Consider the following 8,361-nt stretch of genomic DNA (forward strand, 5'->3'; position numbering starts at 1 on the left):
GGTTATGTAAGCGGTAAATACATAAAGATCATATGGGTTATTTTTGGTGTCAATGTTTGGCATTTTATTTACACTGTTTCGAATGAAAATGTTGTGCTACAGATAAGTAGAGGAGATACAGGATAAGTTACAATATTAGTGCATACACCATACAATACAATAGAAAAGACCATTACTTAGTATATAATAGACAGTGTAACAATTAATTTTGCATAAATTAATGCACTAAGATCAGTAAGATAATCAGTAGCCCATGCTGTTAATGTAGTATTGAAATAGTTTTAAGTAACTCCAATGAAATAACTCATTATGAACTGAGTTAAATCATGTCAGGTTACTCGTTACAATACCTTTTTCAATTCAATTCAAATACATTTACTGTATGTTTCATTTATTAATAACAGAAATTATTATTTAGTATGTCAATGAATAAAATGGACATGTAATAAAATAAATGATCAAAAGAAAGAACCATAGAAACAGTGTTCCATATGAGAGGTGATTTTGATTTTGTCGTTGTCTTAGTCTTTTAGTCATTAAAAGTGTTTTAATTATAGGTCGGTTTTAGTTTAAAATGTTATCATTGTATTACCTTACAATTAATTATACACATATTTTTCCATGAATGTAAACCAAGACAATCATGGTAGTAAAATGTTGACAAGATGTGGTGCCGACTTTACTGTATTGCTTAGCAAGATTAGCGCATGCAATTGTGCTTCGGTCTGCTTACCTTTCCATTGATCTCTGATTGACAGCTCTGCAGATAACGTTTAAAATGTGTTACGTTCTTTTCTGAAATGCTGGTTCCATAAAATCTGCAGCGTGTTAAAGTCGATATATCTGTTTTAACAGGGAAGTTCTGGTCACACTCTCTAGTCGCTACCGGACACATTTCTGTTCTCTGTTTGAATGTCCCGCCTTCCAGCCAACAAACATAACTCTGATTGGCTGTTACCCTCGTTCGTTTCTCCAATTACACGCCAGAATAGATGGTGGCCGGACTTCGTCAAATTTTCACCTCGTTGTCAAGAGTGTTGTCACCGTTTTTAGCCCCACATTTCTTTCCATTACGTTTTCGTTTTGTTTTTGTAATTTAACGAAAATTACAAGTCGATAACTATTAACACTGCTGTGGGCTACAATTATTTGATATAAATACTTAAATAATAATATAACAAATAATAGTAACAAATAATAAATAAATACTACGATTATTGTAGATATTATCATTACAATGTTTAAAATAGTAGAAAATCTAACACATTCATATTTTAAAACTTTCGATATCCATTGTGCCACAGCAGACCTCATTGTGCTACAGCAGAAAAAAAGAATATGCTAGTAAAACACTAAACAACAAAGAAAATATAATTAACTATATATGTATACACCCCATGCAGGAAAATTTTGATGATTCAAATTGTCACACAATGTCAATGTCAATTTTATTTCTGTCAAATGTGTCATTAGATCCATTTGTTTTGAGCTACTTTTGAACAGGCATTTTGTAGGTGTGCGCATCAACAAAACGTGGTTGTGACGAACACCCATATCCTGCAACAACATTTCTCCACTTGGTTTTTTCCCAGGAGGTTAGGAGGGCGGACAGACGCCAGTCTTGTGCAGACAGAGCATCAACATGGTGTAAAAATATAACTGCTTTGGTAAGACTAGAAGTCTCTCTCCATCTCTCTCTCTCTCTCTCTCTGACTGCATGGGTCCACAGGGGCCACTGCCAATCCTAAATCCTCACAACAACATGCTTGAGATGGTGTAACATGTGCAAGACTTTAAGACCAAAACATTTGATTGAAGATGAACATTTCCAGGCCACTGTTATAGAACAATTTACGTACACATGTTTACACCAGACATTAGGTTTTACAAGAGGTTTTTATTATTCAACTGTTGTTTCTGACTGGAACATGTCTAACCAATCACAACGCAGCAGGAGGATCGTTAACATTAAATGAAACAAAATGTTGACACCAGTAATACATCAATGATCTTTACTTTAACAGCCCTAAAGACATTTTTCCAAAAAAATAGCTGATAGCATACTTTTCAGTAATGGCTGCAGTTTATTTTGATGTAGAAAAGTCATAGCACCTACATGTGTTTTTGTCTTCTTTTTTGTTTATTTACAAAGTGCATCTGGATCAGGTTGGTTAATACATTTACAGTATGTAATTAATACATATCAATGATAGAAAGATTATAAAAAATAGTTTTTGGGAATTAAATATAATTCATTAAAATAAGAAAAAAATACTTTCTGGCCATAAATAATTAAGTTTTCTTGTTCTTTCTATGTCCTTTTTTTAATTAGCTTCTCTTTAGAGCAAAGTAACATCTTAAAAAATTAATTAGCAATAGATAAACATTTATGTCTCAACCACTGCCACAAAAAAAAATGAAAATAAATTTATTTTTGCTTAAGGCAAGGCAATGAAATTCTGCACTTTTAACCTATCGCAATTACATCTGTTCTCTGCAGAGACCTGAAGTGTTTTACTTACGAGAGGCAACACAGATAAAATCGCACACAGATTTTATTTTTTTTCTATAACGTCATCATAACAAAGTCTAAACCAACAGCTGTGTGGTGAGTCAAGTGACAAATACAATAAGTAAAGGAGCTTAACTAACTTCCCTTAATGTATTTTTAAAACGTACACAGGCCTTTTTTCATAACAAGACAGCAGCAGTCCCTGCGGTCTTGTCATGACAGCTCCCTCAGACATGCAATAATCCAATAATATTACCTCTGTTGCTTAGTAGATTTACCAGGCACCACACAAACAGGTGGACAGACGCACGTGTTATGTAATGGCACAACAACCGCTAAAGGACATGACATAATTTTAATGGTGTGTGGCCTCATCCTGTTCTGCTGTTTGTGGTCCTCTTACGTCAAACTCTGCGTCTCTGTGACAGTGGTGAGAAAGTAATAAAATAAAAAATTTCCATCAAACATACAGACAACATAAAAAGAAAATTCTAAAATGCTAGAATAATAATAAAAAACTGATTACATTTAAACACCAATCATTTTTGTCATTGATTCTCCTCATTCAAACCTTAGCATACAGTAATGGACATCCTGCTGTAAGCTGATCCTGACCCTCCCCCTATGCCTTAGTTTTTGGACTTTAAGTCCCTTTTGACATCTCTAGAGTTTTCTTTCTTACAGTACTTTCATTATTGTAAATATTTCCTCCCAAAACAACCCGACTACTTGCTTTAAAAAAAAAAACATAATCAAGAAAAACCCTCCAGAGCAAGCGCAGAATTATTGCATATTAACACACCATCATATGCTTCTGTATGAGTCAGTGTTTCTGGAGAAAGTCCTGCACTCATAAATCATAAAACAACAAACTAGCAAATAATGTGAAATATTAAACTTTACAATTAGTTGGGATCAGTTATTTATTATATTTTTTAATTTAATTTAATTTAATTTAATTTAATTTAATTTAATTTAATTTAATTTAATTTAATTTAATTTAATTTAATTTAATTTAATTTAATTTAATTTAATTTAATTTAATTTAATTTAATTTAATTTAATTTAATTTAATTTAATTTAATTTAATTTAATTTAATTTAATTCTGACCAGAAAAAATATCTACACTGATTTTACAACCTCAAATTAAGGGACACCATCACAGTAAAGGTCCTCAAATATAGAAATTTGAGTGTTAAATATTCCAGATCGGCATATGCCCTCAATATCAGGTAACTGACTTTATACTTGTAGGGGACAACAGTTAAAAATAGCCTCACACCCCAAGACTGCAGCTCTGCCTGAGCGCATACTCAAGTCCTACCTCATAGGTCTGTATCCTCAACTACTCGGCAATGAAAAAGGTACGTAGCACTTGCACGGCTGGAAATCACCGGCAGAACTGGGCAACTGTTTTAAAACCTTAGTTATTGTTTTACTTACTTTGATGTTGAAGTCTTCTGTGAGGTTGTTTATTTCTGTGTTTTTTGGTGTGGTTTTTTTTTTTTTGGAACTCCACTGTTGACAGAGTGAAATTCCTACTCATACGGCTGAACTCCCCATTTGCCTGTCCATGCTGATGTTTAAAAAAGTTATACTTAAACCTGTATTATTTTCTTAACTATTTTTTGGTGTCACGTTTCAAGCTGTTCACATTTACACAAAGGATTAGCTCCAGTAAATGTCCTGCGTGTAATCATTTCACCAACAAATGCTTTAAAGACGCAGTAGGCTCCGGGGAGGATTGTGAGACCGGAGGTTTGTGTCTATTTTGGCCAAGGCACTTTAAACAAAATCACTTTCTTGATCTCAGACATACAAGCGCTGACAGGTTTATTGTTTTTTTTTTAATGATGGAACATTGCTTTAAGCTAATTATAGAGCTTTACAAATATAGTGCAAGCCATAATACAGAAATGATAGATAGGATAAATAACTGGGATAGAGTTTTTACATATCAAGAATATTTTTCTTCAACTTTAGTTTATTTACTTCAATGAGGTTTAATTTGAATATATATACATATGTGTGTGTGTGTGTGTGTGTGTGTGTATGTATATATATATAAGTTCTGTGTGCAGATGGAGCTGTTTGTCAACAGCCAAAGGTCTGGCTCTTAGCTTCATGATAAACATCTCTGGGCCTGAGGGCTCAGCTTGGTGTCCTTCATTGCAGAAGGAATGTAACAAATGCAGGTCATGGGTGAAGAAGTGCTGGTATTTTTCCAGTGTCTCTGCCACCAGCTTCACTCCTGCAGTCTTACTTATCAGGATGCGTGTTTTGGACCCTCTCCATTCAACACTTCATATCAGGCATCTGCACGTACAGCGTGTCGAGACGCATGCACTACGAGAGGAAAACAAATTAATATCCCCTTACCGTAGCGTCTTGTGATGGGTTGCGTCGCTGGTCACCTTAAGTTTTCCCGTGTAAATGCTGCCATGACGCAGGTAAATAATATTAAATATCACTGGGTGGCTGATGTCACACAGCACGTGGGTCATGTCAGGCCTAACCACAGACTGTGACTAAACGTTCACAAATACCCAAGAACAAACTTAGACTTTGTACTTGTGAAATTTGTGGTATAATTTTTTCCCCTTGCTTTCATGCAAAGAAGTACAAGTATATTAGAAAATAATCATATTTAATGATATATTGGTTCAAAAAACATCATGGACACAAAGTGTGTGCATTTTTTCTATACATATATTGGTTCAAAAAACATACATCATAGACACAAAGTGTGTGCATTTTTTCTATACTTTCAAAATTCATCAGGCGGGCTTAGCAGGTTGATTTTGGCCCCCCGGGCCTTATGTTTGACACCCATGCTCTAAACAGTTCCCAGTGTTTTTATTTCCTGGACAAACTAGTTTTGAAGCAAGTGTCTGTAGCCCACACAGACGAGTTCACTTCTGGGAAACTTGTCACGTTTCCTTTTGCGTTTAGCAAACAAACGGTCCGTCCGTTCCTGTTGTAAGACCTGAGCTGCTCAACAGTAGATGGTAACTATTCTCGGATTCTTCTCTTCATGACATGTCAGACCTTTAAACAAGACACAGATATGGACTTCAGAGAGTGTGGTGAAGCACACAGTGACATGAAGTCACATATTCATTATTTGTGCAGATGGAAATAATAAGTGAAGCCTGGTGGTTCTGTATACACTGAGGTGTTCCACCATATTAAATGATTCAAATGGGTTTTTTTTCCACAGTCAATTGTTTTTAAATGGCCAAATAAATTCAACAAACAATGAATGCTTTTAAATTCAACCGGTTTCCAGCTAAACTGCTGAATGAGAAAAAAATTCCACAGTAAATTGTTTTTAAATGGCCATTTCTATTTTCCCTCTGTCTTTTAAAGTGTGTAGTACGCATTAATTTCTATGTTTGTGTTGAAATGATCCCTTCACAGGTTTATTAGATTCACATACACTATATGCTTTTGCAGCAAAATACTCGAATGTTCTTTCTGCACATGTACTCATTTAAAGTAAAACTTTAATGACCCTCGTTCTAATCCTAACTCCAAACTGAGTCTTAAATCATAATATACTTTCTCACTCAGTGGGACCTGCAAAATGTCCCCACAAGGACAATGTGTTTTTGCAAGTAAAGCCATATGAGACTCACACACACAGACACACACAGACACACACAGGCCCGATGTTTTCATCAGCTGAGAATGAACCACAGGAAGGTCCCCTGTAGATAATGGTATGTCAAGTGCCTTTAAAAGCTTCTTAAATATACCGTCTGCAGAAGCATCACCATGAGATGAGATAATAGTATCAGACAAAAACCACCAGAAGGAGACAGAAGGTCAAAACCTGCAGGTCAAAAGGTTAAAACTAGGTTAACTGGACATTTGTGGCTCTGTGTTCAAGGTTCAAAGGTTTTAATTTTGTGTTTTACTGTCTTTTCCACACAGATCCTTACAGTTGACACACTCAGGATTTAAGGAGAAGAAACTTAACCAGTAAAAACATGAAACAAAAAACTATTCAGTCTCTGCAGAGAAATGTGTGCATTGATGTGGATATAAACATGTATATTTGTAATTTGTAATTCAACCAAAAGCGCCAATGGATTTGTCATTTCTTTGCCCGGGTGACCAAAATCAGACAACATCTCCCACAGACACAGAGAGTCCGTCTGTCCTACACAGTTCTAAGACTGCTGCCGATCTCTCCGACCACGGTGACGAATCACAGGAGGCTGTAAACTACAGTCCCACATGTCAGCACTCTCATGAGATAAGAATGGACTCGGAAGGCTTTACATTTCCCTCATCCAACTTTAGCGTGACAGATGATTCAGTGCTTTGCTCAGAGCCGGGAACAAGGGATAAACACCAGGTCCATACCCTTTCTGGCACAGCAGAACCGGTATTACCTCATGTACCCCACCAGAACCCTATGTCACCACACTGTGAAACTTTGTTTGAAATCACAGGAGTGCCTTCTTTTACCACTCATTCATCCCTTCAGCTTTGTCAGGCTGCAACATGTACATCTGAGGATTTCGTGGCGCGATCATCATCACCTCAGTCCATAAGCTCGGAGAGCGATACAGCTCTGGCACCCGAGATCGAGTCAGATCTTTACATCACTGAACCTGAGACATACGACTTCACCCTCGTCCCTAATGTTAGTCCCTATGGAAGGAAAGATCCCGACTTCCCGTCAATATTCCAGACAGAAAAAACAGGGACAAGCTATTGCTGTGATACCAATGTCCAAATGTGTGATTCTGACACACTGACTCAGAGTGGTCAGAGCTCTACTAAGAAGCGAACTGCAGTCATCTGTGAGTCAGACACGAGACAATACGCACGGCCAAGACCACCTGTCGCAAATCCCTCTCAGAGTTTTGTGTCATTAAATGATGAGAGAGAAGAACCGGCAGGGGTCAGTGCCCTAAACCCCCAAGCAAGGCAAAGCGACAGCCCTGTCGAGCTGTGGTTGGACGCTTGTCAGTATCTGGGAGGGGAGGATGCAGAGGACCTGGATGTTTTGGAGCTGAAAAGTCATTCTATGACGCAAGAAGAAGTCTTAGTCACCAGTGACTTATCGTTTCTACAGGGAGGGACACAGGAGTCAGGTTACGACACCGAAGATATAGAGGGGATTGGCTGGTCTTGTGAAGAAACCAGAGGCCAGGGCCCACCGGTTGAAAGGTGGTCCTCTGTGGACAGCTGGGCCACCGCACTCTCAGACTGGCCTGTGAATGTTGCAGTTTCACCAGAGGACATAACACCAGTCTTTGCAGAGATTGGAGCTGAGATAGAAGCTTTGACACAGGCGTTAGCAGACGTGCCTACTGATACAGACAGAGAAATATCACGAACAAAAAATAAACAAACAGAGCTGCAGGCACGTCCACACTCAAACATGGGCAACCAGGATCAGCCTCTAGACGCGCAAAGTATCCCAGAGACCTCCGTCCTCTCTGAGCAGGCCTTTTTTTCTTCATACCTTGAGGTCCCAGGATCTGAGCTTCAAGAAGCTGGGGGCTCCCAGAGTATGGAATCTTTGTGTGATTTCACTGCCACTAGACATGGACAAAATGTGGGAGAAGAAATTCTAATCAGGCAGTCTGAGTCCCTGATATACCCCATAAAACTACACTCCTCTGATGCTACTACAGTAGTCTCACCTGAAGCGTATGGCGTGGAGATGTCTGCAGTTATTGAGATCCCCAAATCTACATCCTCTGCTGATTTGAAGTTTTCCCAGTTTGGTGTACACGTGAATGTGGAGAGAGAGGTTTTCATGAGCAACATCGAGCCGATCATACTGAACATTACAGAAGATTCTGACCTAGAAGAACGAGGTGCACCT

This window comes from Cynoglossus semilaevis, chromosome 14, assembly GCF_000523025.1.
Source record: "Cynoglossus semilaevis isolate Cse_v1.0 chromosome 14, Cse_v1.0, whole genome shotgun sequence".
Classification (NCBI taxonomy): Eukaryota; Metazoa; Chordata; class Actinopteri; order Pleuronectiformes; family Cynoglossidae; genus Cynoglossus; species Cynoglossus semilaevis.